At 50.2% G+C, this 27278-nt stretch overlaps 1 protein-coding gene across 2 annotated transcripts in view; it reads right to left on the bottom strand.

Moving 5' to 3' along the window:
- Positions 1 to 27278, bottom strand: part of AGPAT3 (1-acylglycerol-3-phosphate O-acyltransferase 3) — a 660566-nt gene that overhangs the window by 421037 nt on the left and 212251 nt on the right. The window contains exon 1 of one of the 2 annotated variants that reach the window (XM_069635676.1): positions 17600 to 18020. The exons of the other annotated variant lie outside the window; for it this stretch is intronic. The gene's annotated coding sequence lies outside the window, so the exon portion shown is untranslated. Of the gene's footprint in view, positions 1 to 17599; positions 18021 to 27278 lie in introns of those variants that run through there. 2 annotated transcript variants of the gene reach the window in all.

Here is a 27278-nt window from a genome sequence, read left to right as displayed (position 1 = left end):
AGCTTGCAAATCGTCCGATGAATCAGAGGCAGAGGCGGGAAAGCGTAGGCCCTCCTGTTGTGCCAAGGAATCTCGAGGGCATCCCCCCAGAGAGGAGGCTCCCAGACCATATCTGGAGGCATACAGAGGAAGTTTGTTTGCCGATGTTGGGAAGAGGTCCACTTCTGGAGTGCCCCAACACTGGCATATCTGTGAGAGGATCTCTGCTTTCAATTCCCACTCGTAGCTGACCATCGTCTGCCGACTGAGGACATCCACCGTGACGTTCAGCTGGCCCGGAATGTGTACTGCTACCAGCAAGACACCATGCCTAACCGCCCACTCCCAAATCTGGATGTCAAATCCACAAGAGGAGGAGACTTTGTGCCCCCCTGCTTGATGATGTAATACATTGACACAACATTGTCCGTACAGATACTGACCACCTTGTTGGCAATGACCGGTCTCAACGCATTGAACGCTAGGAAAATCGCCAGAAGCTCCAGATGATTTATGTGAAGGAGCTTGTCCTGGGGCGACCAAAGGTCCGAGACCTGAAGACGATCTAACGTCACACCCATCCCTAAGATGGAGGAGTCCGTCGTGACCGTCACCATCGGGGAGGGGTCTTGAAACCGTGCACCTACTGCCAAGTTGCTGAGAGACGACCACCACACCAGGTCCGCTCTCATGGAAGCCAGAATCAAAACCATCTTGGAGTCCGGATCCACCGGCTGACGCCAAGAGGTCCGAAGAGCCATTTGAGTCTGCCTCATCTTGAGTCGAGCAAGAGGAAGAGCCAGTACACACGAGGCCATGAGGCCCAGAAGCCTCTGGAACCACCAGGCCGACATGCTCTCCAACTGCGTAAATATCAGACACGTGGCCAACAGATCCGCCATTCTGTCTCCGGACAGGTAAACTCTGCAGTCTAACGTGTTCCAGCAAAAACCCAGGAAGATCAAGTCCTGAGAGACCGTCAAAGAAGATTTCCGCCAGTTCACCGACAGCCCAAGATGCAACAGGAGCTGGAGGAGAGACTGAAGATTGCACACTGCTTTCAGCGGGTAAGGGCTGCGCAACAGCCAATCGTCCAAATTGCGATACACATGGATACCCTGCAGACGAAGATAAGCTGCAATCACCGACATCTTCGTAAAGAGACGCGAGCCGAGCTGAGGCCAAAAGGAAGCACTCGGAACTGGAAATGCTCCTCTCCCATAGAGAAACGCAGGTATCTCCGGTGTGGATTCCAGATCAGAATATGCATGTATGCATCCCGAAGGTCCACCACGCTGAGCCAATCGCCCCTCTGTAAAGAGGACCTTGTCTGACCAGGCGTGATCATCTTGAATTTCTCTTGGCGTAGGAAAAGATTGAACTGGGAAAGGTCTAGAATGGTGCACAGGCCACCCTGGTTGGGTTTGAGCACCGTAAACAGTCGGGAGTAGAAGCCCTCCCCTAGGGGAACGGGTTCCACCGCTCAGATCCAGCAACTTCTGGATCTCGGCCTTGAGGGAGGGCGACGCCGACTGCTGGAAAGGAGGATTGATGGGTGGGGTAGAGGCAAGGGGGAAGCGGATGCCCGCCAAGACCCACGGGTCTTCGGTAATGGTCTGCCACGCCTCCCAATGAGACGCAATGCGTCCTCCCACTGGGGTCTCGTGTGAGCACAGAGAACCCTAATATTGCTGGCTTCTCGGTGGTGGCACCACCTGAACATGAGGAGGAGGCTGTTGAGCGGGAGAAATATCGACTCCGCTGCTGCCTCCGGCAGGAATTCCCTGAAGGAGTATCGACTGTGGGTTTTTCGGTACAGAAATCCCCTAAAGCCAGAAGAAGGGTGGTACTGTGACAAAGGTCTCTGTCCTAAAAGGTGGTTTCACCAGGACAGACAAGGACTTGGCGGTCTGGGTGCTATCCTTTGTTTTGGTCAGTTCCACATCCGTTGTGGAATGAAAAAGCTCCTTGCCGTCAAACGGTAGATCCAAAACCTTAGCCTGCACCTCCTTAGAGAACTTGATGGCATGCAGCCATGCCTCATGAGAAGTATCCACACCAAGCATAAGACCTCGGGCCGAAGTGTCGACGTGATGAGCCGCCGCTTCCAGCAGATCCTGAGCCAGGAGCCTGGCATCGGACAAGCCCGCCTTAAAGTCCTCAAGCTTTTCAGCGGGGATAAATTCCTCAAACTCCGCCAGACCTTTTCCCATTTTCATATTCGCCCCCGCTAACACCAGTTCTGCATTGGCCTGCCGCAATTGCAGGGCTGAGTTAGCAAAAATCTTCCTCCCAAGGGAGTCAAGAAGCTTATCCTCTGACCAGAACCTGTGTAGCCGTGGAAGTGGAGGATGCCACAGGTCTAGACTGCAAAGTGGCCGCAGCCATGACCATGGAGGAGGGGCGTGGTGGACACGACGCTAAAGCCACCTCTTCTGAAAAATGAAACCTATAGCACGCGTCAACTTTCTTATTGACAAACAGCCCAGAGTGTGGTTTTTCCCATACTCTATGGACCTCGGCCAAAACATCCTTCTGCAAGAACAAGCCGAAGGAGACAAGGTGAACGCCCCCGAAAGCACGCCCTCCTGCGGATCGGGTGCCTCGGGTACTGGGACATCCAACAGACATTTCCAGCGCCCAGTCGTGAAAGGCTCTGATAGAGTGGGGCTGGTCTTCGCTGTCTTGATCGCCCTGACCATCATCCAATAGATCCGGTTCAGGCTCAGTCAAATCCGCCTTGTCCACTGGGGACAATGGAGGCAGAGGTGGAAGAGTTGGGGGGAGGCCCAGTCGGTAAAGGCGGCACCGGCAGAGGCACAGAGGGCATAGCCGGGACCGTTGGCGGAGGTGGGCATATCTGCCTAAACAGGCCCTTAAAGTACTTTTTTTTTTTTTTCTTCATTTAGTTTATACAAACTTTTGAAAAACTTTATCTTTAGTGTAAGATCAACATTCCATCATAGTCCTTAACTAATTTTTGTTGAAACACCTTGTTGGACTTCTTCTCTTAGCTTTTTCTATCCCTAATTCGTCTACCTTTGCATCTATGGATATTCTGTCTTTTTCCAGTCTTTTCTGATAGGTTGGTCTCTTTACCACAACCTATACGGGTTGTGGTTTTAGGCAACCACCAGAAAGTACTCTTTCATGGGGTAGGAACGCATACATTTTTGAAACTGCCCAAAAAAGATGACCTCCGCCGATGTCTTAGGCGTGACAGGAGGCGGCCTCTCATGAGGAGGATAATTATAAGGGCGCAGGGGAGAGGGTTGCCAAGAGGGCCCTTGCCCGCTGTTATCCACATAAATCAAGGGCGCCGATGCCGCCGGCAGTGAGACATTGTGCGGTAGAAGCATTCGAGCATTCCAGTCATAAACCAGACGAAACGGATGTGCACAAGGCATAGTTGTAAGGGTTGTATCCAAAATGGATGCCGTGGACTTGGCTGGAACGGCCGCCATTTTGTCGGCAACTGAGTAAAACTGCGACACGTGTGGAAGTGAGGCAGGGGTCCCCACAAGTGGGTCAGGGGTCTTCATTTTAGCCGTAACACAAGGAACCTCTGCCGAGCCGGTACTGTGTGGCCTAGGATGTTTTTGTGACATGCTAATAGCCAAACTAGTCTTCGCAGGAAGGACCTTGGCGCTGCCGGTGAAGGAGGTATTACGGTTCGAAACTTCACTCCACAGAAGGGGCCTCTGATTGTGATCCGGTGTCAACAGGCCCCTTACGGAGACCCTCAGAGAAAACTCTGGTACACTTTTTAGGCCTAGACAGCACGCCCCAGTAACAGAGCCTTTGACGCTCCTCCCAGACCGGGAAGATCCCGGCAAGGAGTCCACCGGCCGGGGTGCCCTAAAAAGCAAAGAACTTACCAAGCGTTGTTTCTTCTCGTCGATGAAGGATTGGAAATGCGTAGGAGGAGTGCACTGAAACACCTCCCACCGCTCCAACCGACGTTGGAGCGCGCAGACCGAAAGGGAATCGCAATAAAAACGCGAGTCCCACTGGTGGTCAGGACCCAGACACTCCAAACCAAGAGGATGGGGATCCGCCCTAGCGAAGCGTCGCTGACAGGAAGAACAATTCGGAACGTCTAGCTGAAAACGCATAGACTATCACGCGATCGCAAGCGAGAGCCAGAGAGGAGGAAGCTGGAAGAAAAAACCTTCTGCAGATGCTAAGTGCATCCAGTCTCGAAAGAGTGGAGAAAAGGACTGATGAGCGATGCGCGGGTGGAGCCAAGATGGGCGGGGTTACAGCCGCGTGCAGTGCCCCGCGTAAAAGAGAGGAAGGACTCAAATGTTTGCAAATTTTCGTTGCTTTTACAAAGTGCTCTGGTCCCTTCCCACAGGACAGAGGAAAGTCCCATAAGTATGAAGGAAAGGGGACGGGACGTAGGAGTATTGCCAAAGCGCAGTGTACGATTGTGTGTATATTTGGAACATTAAGAGCTATGTTATCACATAGTGTGCGGACATTCCTTGGTGGGGGCTTGGGGCCTACACTGTACTTAAGAATCAGCCTGCATCACCTCCTGAGATCTTAAGCCTCGATTGCTTGTCCATTCTACCATATAGAGAATATTGGCTGGGGCGCTCTGTGCTTCTACTCTGCCATATAGAGGGCAGGAGTACAGGCCACCATTGTGGAATTTTTTTTTACTTTATCGTTTTCCAATACAGTTAGCATAATCAACAACACAACACTTAATTGTCTCGCCATCCAGGGGGGGTTGGAGGGAAGGGTACAATAAAAAGTTTTTAAAAAATGGGAGATTTCCATGATGGTGGCAGCGTAGACGGACGAGAGTGAGCAGCCTCGTCCCCACCGGGCCACTCCATAAGCAGGATAGAGAAGCTGTGTTGTCCATATCGGCAGCCGGGACACTTGACTAGTGGCGGAATATATCTAGAATGTCAAGAACTGGTAGAAGTGTGTGTGTGTGACGGGAGGGCTGGGGAGGAGAGTCGAGCGAAAGCTGGAGGCGATCTACGCATATAAATGGGCTCTGGAGCTGATGGAACGGGAGATCTGACGAGAGGAGACAAGAGCCAAGGGACTAAGATGTCCACGTATCGGCAGGCCATTCCCTCCAGGTCCGGGCCACAGAAGAGGTCAGGAGGCTGGGCGGATCAGTTACTGGCAAAGCACTTGATATAAAATGGCGGGCAGGAAGTAGGATTTGAACGCGCCGGAGCAGCATCGCCAGTTTAGTGGAGGCACAGATGATCTTGCATGTGGAAATGAAGGTGAGGCAAGTTTAAACCCTGCAACCTCCACCCCACGGGGGTCACCAAAATAAAGGAAATGGGAAGAGGTGGTGGGGGCGGGGGGGAGGCACGCTGCTGTTCTGACTCTATCCCCGCATTTGGGCATTCCATACCAATCGGGGAGTACTTTGGAAAAAGCTGGATGCTAGGTGATGGAGAAGCTAACATTTCTTGGAGGCTTCCTACAAGACAACAGGGTGAAAGCGACTGCAAATGGAAATAAGGGAAACTGCTACAAATAGAGAAGAGATAGAATAATGTACAAATTACAATCTCCTTCACTAGTAGCCCCGGCGTTGGGAGGAGACGGTCCAGGAGGGCATTGCTACCCCGGCTCTCTATCCAGTAGTGCACACTGGAATAGTGTGCAACAGAGTAAAAGGGTACATAGGAGTGTCATTTTCATGTTCTATTCGATACAGTGAACAGCAGGAAACACATCGGCCGAGCACACACAAATGCTCCCAATGTACTAAAGCAAGGGGAAGGCAGCGACGGCGGGGCAGAAACCCATAATGAAAAACAAGGATAGCAGCATAAAAAAACTGGGGTACGGAGGCATCACCTCAAGTGGTAAGAGGCAAGGAGGATTAAGACACCTTAGTGCAGTTGAGTCCAGGAATGTGCAAAGCAGATCTACAACAGTGCTTTAAAGAATTTCAGGATCAATTCATAATAACTGTCCAATCCCAGTTTGCTCAATTGAAAGCTGAAATGGGACAATCCTGGAAGGAGTTGAAGACCGATGTGGCAAAGTTGGACGAAAGAGTCAATACAATAGAGCACTACAGGATATACCGGAAGATTCGAGCAAAAATGACGAGACCCTGGAAAACCTCCCTCGCCTCTCACACAATATGGAAATACAGTGCAAGGATTTCGAAAATCTATCATGAAGATTCAACATACGTATTAAAAATGTATCTGAATCAAGATCTTTCAGCTACAGTACAGCATATATTTGTGGACCTTCTCTCAGGGGACAAAGAGGGGACGGTCCTATTGGATTGAGTACACAGCCCAAGACGATCAGATCCAGGAGCGCAACCAAGAGACGTGCTGGCGGCATTTACTGAATTTGGCAAAAAATAATCCATGCTAAAGGCAGTACGAACCTCAGGCCCGATTAAGGTTAATGGCAGTGAAGTCCAGATATACCAAGACTTGGCTAAGACAACGCTTCAAAAGCGAAGGGCCATGGGCCCTGTGGTGACATTTTTGGCCCAGAAACAAATCAGATATAAATGGACGTTTCCATTTGGCCTGCTCTTCATGTGGGAGGGCAGGGCAGCATAGGATCACGATATGCGAAGAGGGACAGCATATTTTGCAAATACAGGAGGACGACATTGGTGGTCAGGACAGCATTAGAACATCTGACCGACTGGACAGATGGGCTGGAAGCCTTGGGGATAGAAGACTGACTAGCAAGGGCAATGGGAAGGGAAAGTCGTGAACACATGCCCCTCCCAAAATTTGATGCAGACCGTTAGGCATAGAACTATTGAAAGGGATTGGTTTTCGGAACATCAGCAGCCCCCGGAAGAGAACAGACTATCGCAGAACAAGGAGACATGTGTATCAAGTAAGATAGCAGCCCACGGGTACCACAGCGTGGTGGTATGAGGGTTGGAATACTAGAGTGGGGTTTAGGTCTCCCAACGACAGGACTCTGGGTTATGTAGAGGGCAGACATCGAAGAACACTTTGCCCGGGAAATCATAGGAATGTTGGCTCTCCTTTGGGAAGTTTAGGGATGGGGGACTAGAGGGGTGGGTAGTCGGTTGTTGGGGGGTTGGCTTAGGGGTGTGAGATCAGCCAGGTGGACCAGGTGAAGAAGCGTTTACGTGCAGCATAATGGGACATGTGTAGTACTAAACTGCAACAGTTAAAATCTTGATAATGTGAGAGGCATGAACACACCAGTTAAGAGGAAACGTTAGAGAGATATGTGAAAGGGATGAAACCCGATATCCTAATGTATCAAGAGACTTATCCGAAAAATTGATAAAGGGAAACTCAGGATTAAAGGTTACTCCAATCTACAACAGGCTAATGCAGTAGACCAAACGGCAGAGGTGTTAATTGCAGTAAGTGATAGATTAAGGGTCCAGGTCCATAGCAGGGGACTATGGAGGTGGACATTTCCAATAAGCATAATACAAGATCCGGTTTCAGCAGGAACATTAAAGGACACAATCGATAAATATTTTGCTGAGAATGAGACCCAGGGAATGGCCCAGGAAGTTGTGTGGGATGCCTTCAAGGCGATGAGAAGGAATTTCATAGCGATAAAAGCAGCAAGGGATAAACTAACAAGGTCACAAGAGGCGGAAATACTGAATAAAGTGAAAGATACAGGTGGAAATGGAGAAGCGGTCTAATAGGACTCTGCAGAGGACATAGAAACATGCGCAGGGCCACCTGTAGGTATTGCCAACGAAGTAAGCCGAAAAAGCCCTACAAGGTGAACTTACTATATAAAAGCTAATAAGGCAGCTAAGTTGTTAGCTAGGCAATTTAAGGGGGCAATCCGCACCCGTACAATCTTGAAGTTAAAAAAGAATTCCTGGGGATAAGCGACAACTAATGAAACCATTCTGGATATATTCCAGGACTATTATGGGTCCTTGTATACTTTCGATAATCCAGATGGGGGAAGGGGGGGCTGGACAAGAAACATGTTTGACTAATGTCCCATTGCCAAGAATCACCTAGGAAGAAAGATATTAGAGGAGGATATACAGGAGAAGGAGGTGAAGATTATTCGGACCCTTCTGAGAAATAAGGTCCCGGGGCAGGATGGATACCTGGCGATTTTCTATAAAACATTCCTAGACACGTTAGCTCCACAACTTATGAAACCATTTAATTCATTTAGACAAAAAGGGTACAATCACGTATTCAATGAATGAGGCCAGGATGATCGCGCTTCCAAAACCAGGTAAAGACCCAACACTTCTTGGGGCCTACAGGCCCATAGCTCTGATAAATACAGACGCCAACATTTATACCAAAATACTGGCGAATCAATTGATGATCTCCTGCCTACACTTATAGGGTTAGACCAATCAGGGTTTCTAGTGACAATATTCGCAGGGTTTGCCATTTGATAGAAAAAAAACGGCCATTACAAAAACACTGGCTTTATTGATTTTGATTGGTGCAGAAAAAGCGGTTGATAGAGTAGACTGGTCACTATTATTTCGAACGATGGAAAAGAACAAGTTACTTACCCCCTGGTAACAATCTTTCCACTGGATGTTCCTCCCAAGTATTCCTCATCTTTGATGTTCGATATCTAGCTTTAGCTGCTTCGGAAAAGAAATGTTGGCAGAGGCTGCTGTGCGTCAATAAAGTAGACTATGTCCCTCAAGGGTTTCTGTCTCGAGGGCAATGTCATCGAAGGTATATATAGCATGCACAGCGCCCATTGCCTTCAGATCCGTTTTTGTTTCAGGAGAATCTACCCGCATAACCACAGGTTTCACCGTACTAAGCTTTGAAGGAGCGAAAGCTGTAACAGCATCAGAAATTCTACTGTGGATTAGGCTGTGTGGGCGATGAGAAATGCGAGGGAGGAACATCCAGTCAAAAACCTGTTACCAGGGGTATGTAACTTTTTCTTCAAATGGATCGTGTCCTCCCACGTACTCCTCATCTTTGATAGACTCCAAAGCAGTGTTTGTTTAGGTGGAGGGAGTAAGAATGTTGTCAATGGTTTCCCATGAACCGAATGGAGGACAGCTTTTCCAAAGCTTCCATCCTGACTGAGGGACCAATCAAGGCAGTAATGCTTTGTGAATGGGTGTAGTAGACCATGTAGCCGCCTCATGAATGTTTCTGATCGGGAAACCTCTTTGCAGAACTGTAGATGTAGCCATGCCCCTGGTGTAATGGGCCCTTAAGCCTTCTGGAGGATCTTAGGCCGCCAACCTGTAGCATTCTGATATTGCTAGAATGATCCATCTGGATAAGGTGTGCTTTGTCACAGCCTGACCCAGTTTGTGACCTGCATAGCCTATAAAGAAACATATCATCTAGACGAAGCTTGGATAATCTAGAGATGTAGAAGCTTAGAGCTCTATGTGTACGTAATCTGTGTAACCTCTCCTCTCTGCCAGGATGAGGTGGAGGATAGAAAGTGGGCAATACGATTTTCTGTCCGACGTACAAATCTGAAATGATTTTAGGTAAAAATGAAGGCTTAACCCTCAGGACAACCTTATCCTTGTGGAAGATAGTAAAGGGTGGTTTAGATGATAGTGCCTGCAATTCACTCACTCTACGGGATGACATTAGTGCTGCCAATAAAATGGTTTTCAACGTTAGCATCCATAATGGACATGAATGTAGAGGTTCAAATGGTGTACTCAAAATAAATGTTAATACCAGATTAAGGTATCAAACTGGAACCTTGAAAGGAGATGGGGGGGGAAACATTGCCGAGGTCCTTCAGAAATTATGTTAGCAGTGGGATCTTAAAATATGAAGATTCCTCGGACGAGCGCTTAAAGATGGATAGCACCACTAAATAGCTCTTAGTTGTTCCAACCTGATGCCCCAGATTGGCTACATATAGTAGAAAAGAGAACACTTCTGGTGTTTTGCATAGCAAAGGGTCTACATTCTTGTCCTTGCACCAGCTGCAGAATTTGTTCCAACAGCAATGGTACAAGGACTTCATTGCTGGCCTTCTGGACGAAAGCAAAATCTTCATTACGTCATCCAGGAGGTTCCAATCCTTTTATCTCAGCCTCTCAGAAACTATGCGTAAAGGCTGAGAGTCTGGACCTCTGTATGGAGAATCCGACCCTCCTCTCGTGAGAGAAGGTCCTCTCTTTGTGGAAGACGAATTGGAGGGCAGATTGACCTGTCCAGAAGGTCCGGGCTAGGGTGACCAGACGTCCCGGTTTTCCCGGGACAGGTCCGGGGAAATCACCCCCTGTCCCGGGGTTTTTTTTTCTTTTCCAAACCCCGTCCGGGGTTTTGCTGCGCGGGTGTCTGGTGTCCCGATTTTCGGACGACACCACTCCGACGCTGCAGTATGAGCCTGCGCTGCAGTGCTTGTGACGTTGCAGGAAGCGCGACTTGCGACGTGTTTGGGGGAAGTTATGGGACCCCTGGCTGGCAACACATAAAAGCCTCGACCACGGGCACGAACGGTTCATTCTTTTTCTTCCGTGGCTGTCGCAGCATCATTCTTCCATCTTCTTCCGTGAGTGGGGCTTGGAGTTTCTAGCAGCATTCGTTTTCTTTTCCTTCGTGACTGCTGCTGCTGTCTGGATTCCATCGCCTGAGCGTTCGAAGAGCATTATTCTCGTGGACCTGCTTCCTGCTCCAGCCTGCAGCGCATCCCTTCACGCCACCAGCTTGACATCAGTCGATCCTCTTGCATCCAGCTCGTTTGTGACCCTCATCCCTGCTGCAGCACACCCACATCGTCCTGCAATATCCAACAGGTAAGGAAATGAAATGTGACTTGCAGGTTACTCATTTTGCATCCATCTGGTAGCGGAGCAGTTCCTCTGTACATGTTCTTTAAGAATACTTGCCAACCCTACTTATTTATTTGTATGATTTATTTTTACATTTGTACAGCGCGCAGACAGGCCTTGGCCATTGCAGCGCTGTTACTTGCACACCTGTGATGTAATTGTTATGCAAGCCAATGTGCTGAGTGTTATTACATGGAGGGCACTACAATGGGGCTGGCTGGGTTGTACTATGGCATGGAATGTTGTGCTCGCATTAAGAGTAAAGCCAACATGTGTGTTCTCAGAGGGGGGCATATGACATTTGTTTACAGGTGTCAAAGGCAACATGATTAATGTTCTTACATGGGTTGCATTTGTGCAACCCACAAGGCAAGCTTTCCTTGACATGTAACATTTTACTGGTGTTAGGAGGCAACTACAACCTGAGTGTTCTTATATGGGGGGCAGAGGGCATTGTGCAGCCAGCAAGGACATGTTTTCAATGGTGGCGTGGCTTTTATTTCTAAACTCAGCCGCTCCTGCCTCTGGGACAGAACAAACCCCCTGCCTTCTGTCCTCAACATTTTTTGTTTATGAAGAGAGCCTGTGTAGGCTTTATGCTTGCCTGTAAATGCTTGCCCAGTTCCCTCCTGCAATTCAGGCACCACTCTACTCTCATTTTGTTTTTTTGGCAAATGCCAATGCTGTGCCCTTTGTTGCACCTGTATAAGTCACAAACACATTTGAGGATTTATTGACTTTCCAGGTATACTACTACAACCGTAGTTCAGTCATCAAGATATTTTTGTTGTTGTTGCGTGAGACGTAGTTCACCATATCACGATGACTGACATTACTTTTTTCTTCAAGCTTTATCTAGAAACACTAGCTAGGTAGCTACCAAAGATGCCCAAGAGGAGATGTACCGCCACTGAGGAGATGCAAACGTCATTCCCTTTCCTGAGTAAGGTTGCAAGGAGTGACAGTGAAGTGTATTGCAAGCACTGCAGATGCTCTTTTTCTATTGCCCATGGTGGAAAAGGAGATATTAAGGAGCACGTGCAAACCAAAAAGCACAAATTTTGGTTATCTGCAGCCAGCAGCAGCAATATCACACAGTTTTTTGGGAAGGCTGTTCCTGGGGACACAGACCTCAGTAGGGCTGCTGCTGAGGGCACTTTTGCCTATCACCTTGCAAAGCACAACCACAGATTTAGATCAATGGACTGCACATCCTCATTGATAAGGAAATTGTATGATGAGAAATGTACCTGTGCCCGTACAAAAGCAGAAGCATTAGTATCCAAAGTGCTGGCGCCTTTAGCTATGGAGGATCTCCAGCGTGATTTGAGTAATGTTACCTGTCTATCAGTTTCGGTTGATGCTTCGAACAGGAAAGAGGTGAAGCTCATCCCAATTGTAATCAGATATTTCCAGGACCTTGAGGGGGTGAAAGTTAAGATTTTGGAGTTCACCTCGGTCCCTGGGGAAACCTCATTAATATTATTTGGGGGAACTGCTTCAAGCCCTGGAGAAAAACAATCTAAGGGAAAAGGTAATAGCCTTTTGTGCGGATAACACAAACACAAACTTTGGTGGGAAAGCAAGAGCAGGGAAAAACAATGTTTTTTGTAAGTTGAAGGAGGCAATCCTTGAAAATAAACTAATTGGTGTGGGGTGTGCAGCACACATTGTGCATAATGCAGTGCAAACTGCTGCTGATGGGCTCCCCTTGGATATAGAATCCTTCATATTGAAAGTGTATAAATACTTCCACATCTATACTGTTAGAACAGAACAGTTAAAGGAATTTTGTGAATTTGTGGAGATAGACTACCAGAGCCTTCTTGGCACCAGTAACACACGCTGGCTGTCCCTATTGCCAGCTCTTGACAGGGTGCTCCAACTGTACCCAGCCCTGAAGTCATACTTTTTCTCACAGGAAAAACCCCTACAGCCATTACCAAGTTTTTGCAGAACCCTATTGGTGAGGCGTGGCTCTGTTTCCTGCAGAACCAGCTAGTCCTGTTTAATGATACGATTAAGGTTCTTGAAAAGCAAAACTCAAATGCTATTGATGTTGGCCAAAGGTTGATGAGGCTGAAGGAGAAAATGATAGGGCGGCGTGATGCATGTTTTCTGAGTAACAAAGTAAAAGGCCTCCTAAATGACCTCCGTGAACAAGGGCAACTAAATGAAACCCAATTCAACGAATATGTGTACTCTTTTTATGACTGCTGTGTAAAGTACCTAGAAGAATGGGGTGCTCACTTCACAGACCTGAACGTTTTTTCCTGGGTCCTCCTAAACAGTGTCCCTGTTTGGGGAGATGTAGAGGGCTCCCTACAATTTGTGCAGTCTACATCAGGAAGGCTCAAACTCGATGACACAGAGCTTTTTGATGAGCTGAGCTGTGTGCGTAATTACACAGCTTGCAGGCTGGTCCAGTGGAACGAGCAAAAAAAGTCTGCAGATGAACGGTGGGTGGAGGTTTTCACCTATTTTTCACAGCAGAACATAATGAAAAACATGAGCATGATGGTCCAGTTTGTCTTGTGCTTGCCCGGCACAAATGCGCCAGTGGAAAGAATCTTTTCAATTATGAACAATACATGGACCAATGAACGAAACCGAATGGACATTGAGACTTTGAAATCCATATTGGTTACTAGGGTTAATTTCAGCCTGAGCTGCTCCGAGTTCCATAGCAGGCTACAGAAAGACAAATCGGTGCTACAAAGAATACATTCATCAGCAAAGTACTCATAATAGTAATAAAACGTGTACAGCAATTCTCTTGCTTTTTATCTTCACTGTTTTCAATCTTCACTGTTTTCATTCTTTGCAATAAAGGCATAGTTCTTTTCATCACCAAAAACCTTTTCGGGTGAAATAATTCCACAATGAAGTTTGCCATACGCATGTGGGGTGCATTACTTTTGTGCCATTCTATGATGCAAGGGGGCCAGCAGTCTTCATAAAGTGTGTACAATTGTGAAAATGCTTGCTTTAATCTCACAGCGAAATATTGTTGGGTTGACAATAACCCCAGTCTACTGCAGTGCTCTACCTGTACAGGTGGATCCCCAAGAATTCACTCTAAAAACAGAAAACCGTGCCACATAGTGGCTTCACAGGTATGTGTACATTAATCCAGCATTTGATCTGCTGTGGCTGCCCCCAAACTTCACTGTCATAAGTGCTATGTTTGTAGTCCCTTTTTTGTCTTTATCAGTGCTACGATATGTAGTCCTACTTTTGTGTCAGTGACCCGCGAAATTGTAGTCCTACTTCTATGTCGGTGGCCTGTCCTGTCCTGGGTTTTTATTTTGAAAATCTGGTCACCCTAGTCCGGGCACCACATCCTCTGGCGCAATCAGGGTCAATCTGGATCATGGTTTCCCGACTTTCTCAACCTCCTGATCACGTGAAGAATGACGGGGACTGAGGAAACGCATACAGGAGTGGAAACTCCGAGTCCACCACAAACACGTCTCCTAGAGCTCCCCTTGGGGGTAATTCCCTGGAGCAGTACAGTTTGCACTTCCGGTTGACATTGGTCGCAAACAGATCACTTGAGAAGTTCCCCAAAGGGTGAAGATCTCTTGAAGGACTTCCTGAGCAAGATCCCACTTGTGGGAGACTGCTCTGCCTGCTCAGAGCATCCGCCGCTGGGTTCTCCTCCCCGGCTAGGTGAACTGGCAATAGGGAGTTTCCTTCTTGAATTGCCCAGTACCAGAGCTGCATTGCCTCTCTGCACAGTGGTAATGACCTTACAACACCTCTCTTGATGAGGTAGTACATGGCCACTGTGTTGTCCGTCATTATCAGGGCATTCTTTCCCTGTACAGAGGGCAGAAAAGCCTTCAGCGCAACTCTGATTGCTCCAAGCTCCAAAAGATTCATGTGTAGTTTGGACTCCAATGGCGACCACCGACCGTAGATTGTCAGTGTGGGCTCCCCACCCTGTGAGTGAGGGTGCCCATCACTATTGTTCTTTATGGCCATGGTTGCCAAAAAAGGTACTCCTTTCAGAATGTTGTCCCATCAGGCCCACCACAGGAGTTCTTGTGAGGTCTGACATGTTGCCCAAGAATTGAGACCATTGTGTTCTGAGCGCCCATTGAAAGGATCTCATTCTCAGGCAAGTCTCTGGTACCAGACAAATGCAGGATGCCATGAGGCCGAGCAATCTCAAAAAATAAAAATAATAAAAAGAAGGCCGGAAGACGCTGGGCACTATGTAATTAGGAGACCATCTGCAGAATGTCTTGAGCCCTCAACTCAGGTGGTGAGCGCTTCCCCCCCCCCCCCCCAAGGATGTATCCAGCACCACCCTATAAATTGGAGCTTCGAGATGGTGTCATATGGTACTTCTTGTAATTCAGGGAGAAGCCCAGTCTGTGAAGAGAGTGGCAGGTGACATTGAGATGACCCAGTGCTTGTTCAAGAGAACGAACCCTGATCAACCAATCATCCAGGTAGGGGTACACGTGAATCCCCCCCCTCTCATAAGACTCGCTGCCACCACTGCCGTCAGCTTGGTAAAAACCCTCGGGCAGAGGTCAGCCCGAAAGGCAGAACTCAAAACTGATCATTAGAACCGCCAACGGCGAACCTCAGGTACTTTCCGTGCTTCAGATGGATTGGCACATGAAAATAAGCATCCTCAAGGTCCAATGAGACCATTCAATCCTGGAGTTGGAGGGCCTGAAGGATCTGAGAAAGTGACGATCTGGAACTTGTCCTTCCTGAGGAACTTGTTCAAGTATCTCAAGTCCAAGATGGGCCACAGTCCTTCGTCCTTCGTGGGTATTAGGAAATATGGAGAGTAGCATCCTTTGTTCCTCTCCGCTAGAGGCACTGGTTATATAGCGCCTTTCTCTAGCAGGATCAAAATTTCCTGGTGTGGTTAGCCGACCTCCTACCTCTGCCCTGGAGACCGTGGCTTATTCCCCTCTTGCGCCAGCTACTATGGCATTTAGTGGGTTCTGCAGAGCCTGGCGCCTTCACCCATGACCTCCACACTGCATGAGGTCGGTCGGTTAAGAGAATGAAGCCATTCACAGAGCTTTCCCCCCCAATGCGAGTGAGAGGACACTTGCGTATGCCCCGGAAGTGGGGCCGATTCGCAATATAGTTTATGGGGAAATGGACTTTAGTAAAGTGACGTTTCCAGAAAGCGGTGTAAGCAGACCCGTGCCCCAGAAGGTCACATCCCAGCACACTGCTCAAGATGAGCCCCACAGGGCAGTCTAGCAAAGGGAGAGCTTTGCACCGTGCTGGACAGATGCCCAGGAATGCCCTCATTCTGATGTGCAGAATAGCCATCTGTGCATGAGTTCCAGAAGTTTGCCCTCAGCTGGGGGGGGGGGGGCTGAGGGAACACCCTTGTTGATGGCCCTACACATCAGAGATGACCTACACGAAGCAGATCAACTCCTTTTCAGGGTCACTGAGGTGGATCACCGCTGACTTAACTTTGGGGGGAGAATAAAGGTCAGGCCAAAACACAATTCCACTCAACTTTTGGTCTCCAACGATGGAGCCACTTAGATCAAGCAACGCTGGAATAACCCATGCATCTGTGTGAATGTGGGAGAGAGAGAGGAGAGGGGCTGCCCCCCCCCCACCCCCCAACATGCCACATGTGCTGGTTTATTTACCAGGCTGACAAGGAATGAGAGTGCCGCTGCTGAGATCAAGCAAAGCTGGAATAACCCATGCATCTGTGTGAATGTGGGAGAGAGAGAGAGAGGAGTGGGGCTGGGGGCTCCCCAACATGCCACATGCGCTGGTTTATTTACCAGGCTGCTAAGGAATGAGGGTGCCGCTGCTTTGCGGTTCAAGGTAGTAAGGATTCATACGAGTAATGACTGATATTCGGTATATACATTTTAATCTAAGCCAACATGTGGTTGGCACCTTTGGTGTTAAGTGGCCACCAGGGCTGCAAGGAACACTGAAAAGGGCCTCCTGACTGGTAGGGTGCCCTCCCCTAGTCAGGGTTTCTGAAAGGCCTAAAGTGTCCTGCTTTTTACAGAACCTTTTAGAGCAGAATTCAATATCAATGTCCCTGACCGCCCTGGTGATTGCTTGACCCCATACAGAGAGCACAGCATTGCTTAGCAGCGAGTGCACTTTGAGGACCACTGGAAGCCTATGGAAGCGCTATGCTTATGCACTGTTCTCGGGTCTCCTCTGCACTCTTCAGCACAATCTCAGCCCACACCCGTCCTTTCCCACACAGCCTAGGAACAAGGTCTACTAGTTCTGCAAGCAGGTGGATTTCCACTGCGTGTTTTGCCAGCCTAAGGACGTGCCAGCATTGAGGTTGCAGTAGCATTGCATTCAGGTTAGCCTGACACAGCCGTGTGGGCAGGGGAAAACCTACACCTTTGTATCATTCCACACAGTCCATGCAAGACATGAAGGTGAGCGCACCCAATACTCATGACTGTTGGGGCACGAGAAGACACCGAGTAACGGGTACTCGGCTGGTGTGCAGAGCCCACGAGCCGCATCAAGGTGCTGCGCTAGACTCCATTCCAGCCCGACTGCACCAGGCCTGCCCTCAGACCTGCCCTGCAAAGAGATGTGCGAGGGAGGGCACCCACCGAGAAAGCAAAAATATCTCCCACTATATGCCCCCCATCGCATCCCGGCGGCAAGCTGGCCTGGCTACACGAGGCATGCACCCACAAGCCCACCCGTGATCAAGCTGGGCCAGGGGAAGTGAATGCGGGGGCGTCTGCACCCACAAGCCCAAGGCGGCCCAACTATTCCGTACAGTTAGTAGGGCAAGCCCAGGCAGCCCAGAATCTAATAACTACCCCCACCGCCCCCCGCACCCTAGTCTCCACTCACCAGTACAAGTAGTAGGCGAGAGCCAAACCAAACAGAGTGGCACAGATGCCGGAGAAGAGGCACACCGCAGACTGGCTCGTCAACATGATGAGCTGGCACGCAAGCAGTCCAACGGGGCAACGCGCTGGCACGAAGGGGAGACACTGGCACGGCGGACCCGGCGCCTTCACGTCCGATAAGCCTCGTTCATTTCACAGATCAAAGCGGGATTAGGACAAAAGCCCCAGGAGGGCTTTGGCCAAAAGCGCTGCCTCAGCAAAAGGGGCGGCCCAGCTGGAAGGGACGCATCTGCGCTGCACGGGGGAAGACCACAGGAAACAGGGAGCGATTCAAGGCGCTGGCACCGCGGTGCAAAAGCAGGAGAGCAGCCTGGACATGCAGCAGCCAATCAGAGGAAAGAATGCACAGATCACCAAGAAAACCGAGGAAGACGGTGCCGCCATGAGCACTGCCTCTGTACCCAGCTCTAATCCCATAATCAGCTTGCTGGGATTGAGCACGTTACAGCCAAGGAGGGCTCGCCGAGCAAATGTGGCCAGCAAGGAGTGCCAGCTCAGACCCAAGGGCGTGCAGAGTGACTGGCAGCTCAGACCCAAGGGCGTGCAGAGTGACTGGCAGCTCAGACCCAAGGGCGTGCAGAGTGACTGGCAGCTCAGACCCAAGGGCGTGCAGAGTGACTGGCAGCTCAGACCCAAGGGCGTGCAGAGTGACTGGCAGCTCAGACCCAAGGGCGTGCAGAGTGACTGGCAGCTCAGACCCAAGGGCAGAGTGACTGGCAGCTCAGACCCAAGGGCAGAGTGACTGGCAGCTCAGACCCAAGGGCATGCAGAGTGACTGGCAGCTCAGACCCAAGGGCGTGCAGAGTGACTGGCAGCTCAGACCCAAGGGCGTGCAGAGTGACTGGCAGCTCAGACCCAAGGGCGTGCAGAGTGACTGGCAGCTCAGACCCAAGGGCGTGCAGAGTGACTGGCAGCTCAGACCCAAGGGCGTGCAGAGTGACTGGCAGCTCAGACCCAAGGGCGTGCAGAGTGACTGGCAGCTCAGACCCAAGGGCGTGCAGAGTGACTGGCAGCTCAGACCCAAGGGCGTGCAGAGTGACTGGCAGCTCAGACCCAAGGGCGTGCAGAGTGACTGGCAGCTCAGACCCAAGGGCGTGCAGAGTGACTGGCAGCTCAGACCCAAGGGCGTGCAGAGTGACTGGCAGCTCAGACCCAAGGGCAGAGTGACTGGCAGCTCAGACCCAAGGGCAGAGTGACTGGCAGCTCAGACCCAAGGGCATGCAGAGTGACTGGCAGCTCAGACCCAAGGGCGTGCAGAGTGACTGGCAGCTCAGACCCAAGGGCGTGCAGAGTGACTGGCAGCTCAGACCCAAGGGCGTGCAGAGTGACTGGCAGCTCAGACCCAAGGGCGTGCAGAGTGACTGGCAGCTCAGACCCAAGGGCGTGCAGAGTGACTGGCAGCTCAGACCCAAGGGCGTGCAGAGTGACTGGCAGCTCAGACCCAAGGGCGTGCAGAGTGACTGGCAGCTCAGACCCAAGGGCGTGCAGAGTGACTGGCAGCTCAGACCCAAGGGCGTGCAGAGTGACTGGCAGCTCAGACCCAAGGGCGTGCAGAGTGACTGGCAGCTCAGACCCAAGGGCAGAGTGACTGGCAGCTCAGACCCAAGGGCAGAGTGGCTGGCAGCTCAGACCCAAGGGCATGCAGAGTGACTGGCAGCTCAGACCCAAGGGCGTGCAGAGTGACTGGCAGCTCAGACCCAAGGGCGTGCAGAGTGACTGGCAGCTCAGACCCAAGGGCGTGCAGAGTGACTGGCAGCTCAGACCCAAGGGCGTGCAGAGTGACTGGCAGCTCAGACCCAAGGGCGTGCAGAGTGACTGGCAGCTCAGACCCAAGGGCGTGCAGAGTGACTGGCAGCTCAGACCCAAGGGCGTGCAGAGTGGGATCCAGTGGGGAGCACAGAACGCAGAGCATCAAGGCACCAAGTGCTCACAACACAGGGTGCAGAAACCAAAGCAGAGTGACTGGCAGCTCAGACCCAAGGGCGTGCAGAGTGGGGTCTAGTGGGGAGCACAGAAGGCAGAGCATCAAGGCACCAAGTGCTCACAACACAGGGTGCAGAAACCAGAGCAGAGTGACTGGCAGCTCAGACCCAAGGGCGTGCAGAGTGGGATCCAGTGGGGAGCACAGAACGCAGAGCATCAAGGCACCAAGTGCTCACAACACAGGGTGCAGAAACCAGAGCAGAGTGACTGGCAGCTCAGACCCAAGAGCATGCAGAGTGGGGTCTAGTGGGGAGCACAGAACGCAGAGCATCAAGGCACCAAGTGCTCACAACACAGGGTGCAGAAACCAGAGCAGAGTGACTGGCAGCTCAGACCCAAGGGCGTGCAGAGTGGGATCCAGTGGGGAGCACAGAAAGCATAGCACCACGTGCTCACAACAGAGAGGGCGCAGAAACCAGAGCAGAGTGACTGGCAGCTCAGACCCAAGAGCATGCAGAGTGGGGTCTAGTGGGGAGCACAGAACGCAGAGCATCAAGGCACCAAGTGCTCACAACACAGGGTGCAGAAACCAGAGCAGAGTGACTGGCAGCTCAGACCCAAGGGCATGCAGAGTGGGGTCTAGTGGGGAGCACAGAACACAGAGCATCAAGGCACCAAGTGCTCACAACACAGGGTGCAGAAACCAGAGCAGAGTGACTGGCAGCTCAGACCCAAGGGCGTGCAGAGTGGGATCCAGTGGGGAGCACAGAACGCAGAGCATCAAGGCACCAAGTGCTCACAACACAGGGTGCAGAAACCAGAGCAGAGTGACTGGCAGCTCAGACCCAAGGGCGTGCAGAGTGGGATCCAGTGGGGAGCACAGAACGCAGAGCATCAAGGCACCAAGTGCTCACAACACAGGGTGCAGAAACCAGAGCAGAGTGACTGGCAGCTCAGACCCAAGAGCGTGCAGAGTGGGGTCTACTGGGGAGCACAGAACGCAGAGCATCAAGGCACCAAGTGCTCACAACACAGAGTGCAGAAACCAGAGCAGAGTGACTGGCAGCTCAGACCCAAGGGCGTGCAGAGTGGGATCCAGTGGGGAGCACAGAACGCAGAGCATCAAGGCACCAAGTGCTCACAACACAGGGTGCAGAAACCAGAGCAGAGTGACTGGCAGCTCAGACCCAAGGGCGTGCAGAGTGGGATCCAGTGGGCAGCACAGAACGCAGAGCATCAAGGCACCAAGTGCTCACAAAACAGGGTGCAGAAACCAGAGCAGAGTGACTGGCAGCTCAGACCCAAGAGCATGCAGAGTGGGGTCTAGTGGGGAGCACAGAACGCAGAGCATCAAGGCACCAAGTGCTCACAACACAGGGTGCAGAAACCAGAGCAGAGTGACTGGCAGCTCAGACCCAAGGGCGTGCAGAGTGGGATCCAGTGGGGAGCACAGAAAGCATAGCACCACGTGCTCACAACAGAGAGGGCGCAGAAACCAGAGCAGAGTGACTGGCAGCTCAGACCCAAGAGCATGCAGAGTGGGGTCTAGTGGGGAGCACAGAACGCAGAGCATCAAGGCACCAAGTGCTCACAACACAGGGTGCAGAAACCAGAGCAGAGTGACTGGCAGCTCAGACCCAAGGGCGTGCAGAGTGGGGTCTAGTGGGGAGCACAGAACGCAGAGCATCAAGGCACCAAGTGCTCACAACACAGGGTGCAGAAACCAGAGCAGAGTGACTGGCAGCTCAGACCCAAGGGCGTGCAGAGTGGGATCCAGTGGGGAGCACAGAACGCAGAGCATCAAGGCACCAAGTGCTCACAACACAGGGTGCAGAAACCAGAGCAGAGTGACTGGCAGCTCAGACCCAAGGGCAGAGTGACTGGCAGCTCAGACCCAAGGGCAGAGTGGCTGGCAGCTCAGACCCAAGGGCGTGCAGAGTGGGGTCCAGTGGGGAGCACAGAACGCAGAGCATCAAGGCACCAAGTGCTCACAACAGAGAGGGCGCAGAAACCAGAGCAGAGTGACTGGCAGCTCAGACCCAAGAGCATGCAGAGTGGGGTCCAGTGGGGAGCACAGAACGCAGAGCATCAAGGCACCAAGTGCTCACAACAGAGAGGGCGCAGAAACCAGAGCAGAGTGACTGGCAGCTCAGACCCAAGAGCATGCAGAGTGGGGTCCAGTGGGGAGCACAGAACGCAGAGCATCAAGGCACCAAGTGCTCACAACAGAGAGGGCGCAGAAACCAGAGCAGAGTGACTGGCAGCTCAGACCCAAGAGCATGCAGAGTGGGGTCTAGTGGGGAGCACAGAACGAAAAGCATCAAGGCACCAAGTGCTCACAACACAGGGTGCAGAAACCAGAGCAGAGTGACTGGCAGCTCAGACCCAAGAGCATGCAGAGTGGGGTCTAGTAGGGAGCACAGAACGCATAACACCACGTGCTCACAACAGAGAGGGCGCAGAAACCAGAGCAGAGTGACTGGCAGCTCAGACCCAAGAGCATGCAGAGTGGGGTCTAGTAGGGAGCACAGAACGCAGAACTGAGGGCATTGCAAAGCATCAATGCACAAATGGCTCACAATAGAGAGGCACTGACTGCACACCTCCTCGCAAAGGAAACCGCTGCTCAAAGAGGGAACACAGACAAATGAGCTACTTACCTGCAGGTGTAGTTCTCCACAGTCTGCATCTTTCAAAGTGTGGTCTAGCACCTTGAAGGGTCTCTTGTGCTACATGAAATTACCAATAAAGATCTCAGACCAAATAATCAGACAAACTCAAGGAATATGGCAAAATAGTACTTATAAAAAAAGCAGGGTAAACTGGCAGACAATCAGACTGATGCTTCACACTCACAAACTTGATTACCCCAATATGCTTCATTTATGATGTCAAACTACGTGGCAAACTGTTAACCCCTTTTGGTGGGAGGGATTGATTAGAGGAACATATCTACTTATGGAACACATATGGGCTAGTACTTCATTGACGTCTCTTATCTGTAAGGCGGGCATTGAACTACCTCTAAATACATATAATACTGATTATATCGGACAAAATGGCGGCGCATTGCTCTATGCAACATTGTATAGCAGGTTGCACCATAGACCCACTGACTGGTTGGCACTCCCACCCAACTTTGGACTTTCAGCTCGGCTAGTAAGCAAAAAAAAAACAGTCACGTCAGATTACTACCCACTTTCCCAATTAGTCCATCTCTCATCAGTCTGACCAAAAGCCAAAGTTTCCTGTCTATAGTGGACCTTGCAGTTGCTCTCTGTTCTGGGACATTAAAGGGAGCAGGAGCAGATCACTATTTTCATCCGAAGCTTAATGGATAGCCCTCGTTTTTGACTTCTGCATCACATGCGAGACCACCGCAAATGTGTCCATTTCGACCTGCTCCTCTTGGCCTCTAGAGACTTGCTCACTCTATCTTGTAGAAGCCTTATTCATCGTTAATTGTTGCAAATGTTTTCTTCTTTAATCTAAGAAAAATATGTCTCACGTTCATAATAATAATATTGTAGCATTTGTATAGCGCTACGAACCCTTATGTATTCGAACGGAAAACTCAGGCTCTGCACAGATGTCAAAGCGAGAGCTCGACTCGCTGTGCTATCGGACCAGATAACTTATCCATCTTCCCCCCCCCCCTTTGTGCTTTGCAGCTATTCCTTGAAATAGCAGCCTTGACCCCTGGCCAACATAGACTCCTCTTCGTTTGCACACAAAGCAGTTTTCCAGCGTCTCCTGACTCTGCAGCCCTGGCACGTGTCTGAGGTAGCTGGAAAAAGTCTTTGCACGAGCAGACTTCCATTTTCCAATCATGGCGGTCCTTACCACGTTCTATTGTCCTCTATAGCGAGCTTCTATGTGTCTTTTCTTCCTCGCGTTACTGCCTATTTACACTTATTGCTCAGCAAGCTACTTCATCTTCTTTTGCATTCATGATTACCTTATCATTGTGTACCAATTTCTGTCGTCACTTCAATTACATGATCACTCTTGCATATTTTCATATTGTTTCTGTATGTCCTCGTATATCTTCATGACATCACTCTGCTCTCATCAGATGTCTCCCACTATTACATAATGTCCAAATGTTTGGGCAGACATCCTTCCACACTCCCGGTGTAAGGGTACATTCGATACAGTTGTCTGGGTACACATCGTCTCTTATACACTCTATGCAGTATAGGGACAATGCAGTGGGTCCCAAATACATCACTTCTCCTGCTGTCCCAGTAGGCCGGCGGATGAGGGGGTGGCAGTTGGGTATATGCGTCTATCTGCTCATCTAGAAAAGATTCACATGCTTTGAATACTTGAGTCATCAACATGGGAATCCGCTGTTTAACTAAATGACAGAAACTGTAAAGTGAACGTGCAGCCCATTCTTCATACTCAGTAGGCTCCTCCGAGTAATTTTCTGCCCACCTCCTCGCACGCCGATTGGCCCTTGCAGCATTCATTTTGGCCTATGGGGAATCGGCAGGCTTTAGCCGGCCCCCTCTGCAAAGGCCCACCTCTTGGCCCTGTCTCTTACTGTCTGGACTTCGGGGCCCTACTCTCTAACTCCTGCAGACAAGATGCTTCATCGCGTTGGTGCCTCCATCCACAAACCTCTGGTCTGTGACATACCTACCCCCCACCCACTTGCCATCACGTGAGTACGGACTTGCTTGGTGGCTGCCTCGTCTCTTACTCCCTCCCTCCCTCCCTCTGCCTTTCCAGTCATTCACATTGCACAGCTCTGCTGGCAGATGGCCCCTGTGCTACAGTGAAGAACAAGTTACTTACCAACTGTAACGTTCTTTCGATTGGATGTTCGTCCTACGTATTCCTCATCTTAGATATTCGTATCTTCACCTTTAGCTGCTTCAGATTCTTTTTTCACCAGGGGGGCTGTGCTCGAGGTCGCGGTGTCGATGTCCCTCGAGGGCTGCCGTCGAGAGTCGACGTCATCCGCAGTATACAGGGCTCGAGCCGCACCAGTTTGCTTCAGTTCTATTTTTTCAATAAACCCAGCTGAGTAGTTCACTAGGCGTAATTTAGACCTCAAGCTCTCAAGGAATTCGGAGTGCAATTGACGTAAACTGTATGGCGGGGTAGGATGGGAGGGTCGATGAGGAATATGTGGGAGGAACATCCAATCGAAAGAACTTTACAGTTGGTAAGTAACTTGTTCTTCGAATTGTGTCCTCTCACGTATTCCTCATCTTAGATATACTCCCAAAGCAGTATACATTTGGAGGAGGGAGTAACAGGTGATACTACCAGGCGATACTAATCATGGACCGTATGAAGAACGGCCTTAGCAAACAGACATCCTTGTGATGAGGTGGAATCTAGAGAGTAGTGGTTCACAAAAGTGTGTATAGACTATCAGGTGGACGCTGCATAAATATCTTGCAACGGAACACCCCTCTGGAGAGCCGTTGAAGTTGCCATGCCCCTTATTGAGTGAGCTCTTAGCCCATCTGGAGGCTCTTTTCCAGCCAATCTTTAGCATTCAGTTATTGCTAAAATTATCCATCTGGATAATGTCTATTTAGTTACTGCTAGGCCCAATTTATGTCCAGTATATCAAACAAAGTTGGTCACTTCACGAGATTTTGCCAATCTAGCGATATAAAAACAGAGAGCCCTTTTGGGGTCCAGTCTGTGTAGTCTTTCTTCCTCCTTACTTGCATGAGGAGGTGGATGAAAAGAAGGTAGAGTGATTTTTTGCGACAGATGAAAGTCAGACTATTTTAGGCAAAAACAAGGGTTTGACTCCAAGAATAACCTTATCCTTATGAAAGATGGTGTGAGGAGGCTTACAAGAGAGCCTGAAACTCTCTCACCCTGCAGGCTGATGTAATTGCCACTAGAAGGATTGTCTTTAAGGTAAGCAGCCTTAGCGAACAAGAGTCCAAGGGCTCAAAAGGAATGCATGTAAGGAACTTTAAAACTAAACTTAAACCCCACACTGGCACCTGAAATGGGACTGGAGGGTACACATTAGTGAGAACTTTTAGGAACTGGACAATCAAAGGCATCTTCTGAAGAGCACTTAAAAATAGACAGCCCTGCCAAGTATCCTTTTATTGCCGACCTGAAGCCGCAGATTGGCCAAGTGTAAAAGGAAAGAATGCACCATAGGTGTATTACATAGGAAAGGGTCCACATTCTTTTCCTTGCACCAGTTACTGAACTTGTTCAAACGACACAGGTGCAAGGATTTGGTTGCTGGCCTTTGGGAGCAAGAAAAATCTCCATTATGTCATCCGGGAGGTCCCAATCCTTACATTTTAGCCTCTCAGAAACCATGCGTGAAGGCCGAGTGTCTTGACCTCTGGATGGAGAACTGGACCTTCCTCTTGCGAGAGAAGATCCTCTCTTTGTGGAAGACGTATTGGAGCGCAGATGGACATGTCCAGAAGGTCCGGGTACCACATCCTCCTGGCCCAATCTGGGGCAATTAGGATCATGGTTTTCCTGAACTTTCTCAACCTCCTAATTACATGAGGAATCACGGGGACTGGAGGTAACGCGTATAGGAGTGGAAATACCCAGTCCACTACGAACGCATCCCCTAGGGCTCCTCTTGGAGGAAATTCCCTTGAGCAGTACAGTTCGCACTTCCGGTTGACACTGGTCGCAAACAGATCCACTTGAGGGGTTCCCCAAAGGGAGAAGATCTCTTTAAGGACTTCCTGAGCTAGTTCCCACTCATGGGACACTGCTCTGCCTGCTCAGAGCGTCCGTCGCTGTATTCTGCTCTCCGGTTAGTTGAACTGCAGACAGATTCCTTCTTGTATTGCCCAGAACCAGAGCTGCATTGTCTCTCCACAGTGGTAGTGACCCCTACACCACCTCTCTTGTTGAGGTAGTACATGGCCACGGTGTTGTCCGTCATTATCAGGACATTCTTTCCCCGTACAGAGGACAGAAAGGCCTTCAGCGCTAGTCTGATTGCCCTCAGCTCCAAAAGGTTGATGTGTAGTTGGGACTCGGATGGAGACCAACAATCACGGTTTGTCAGATCGTTGGTGTGAGCACCCCACCCTGTAAGTGAGACGTCCGTCACTACTGTAATCTCAGGCCATGGATGCCAAAAAGGTTCTCCCTTGAGGATATTTTTCTTGCAAGCCCACCATGGAAGATCTTGAGCCACTCTGGCCGGACTTGCAGAAGATCTGACATATCCCCGAAAATTGGGACCATCGAGTCCCGAGGGCCCATGGAAGGGATCTTTCTCAATCTGGCCTCTGGAACCAGAAAAATGCAGGATGCCATGAGGCCGAGCAACCTCAGAAAATCAAAGTACGGCAGATGCTGGGCATTCTGGAACTTTGTTACCATCTGCAGAATGCGATGAGCTCTCACCTCGGGAGGTGAGGCTTTGCCCGAGGAAGTACCCAGGACCGCTCCGATGAATTGGAGTCTTTGGAATGGTATCATATTTGACTTCTTTTAATTGAAGGAAAAGCTCAGTCTGTGTAAGAAGTGGCAGGTCATGTTCAGATTTTCCTGGGCTTGTTCGGGTGAACACGCCCTGATTAACCAATCGTCCAGGTAAGGGAAGATATGAATCCCACCTCTCCTGAGACTCGCTGCCACTAACGCCAGCAGCTTGGTGAAAACCCTCGGGCAGAGGTCAACCAAAATGGCAGAACTCGAAACTGATGGTGAGAACTGCCAATAGCGAA

The sequence above is a fragment of the Ambystoma mexicanum genome, chromosome 7p, assembly GCF_040938575.1.
Source record: "Ambystoma mexicanum isolate Mex_15411 chromosome 7p, UKY_AmexF1_1, whole genome shotgun sequence".
Taxonomy (NCBI): Eukaryota; Metazoa; Chordata; class Amphibia; order Caudata; family Ambystomatidae; genus Ambystoma; species Ambystoma mexicanum.
This window is presented reverse-complemented; position numbering and strand designations above follow the sequence as displayed.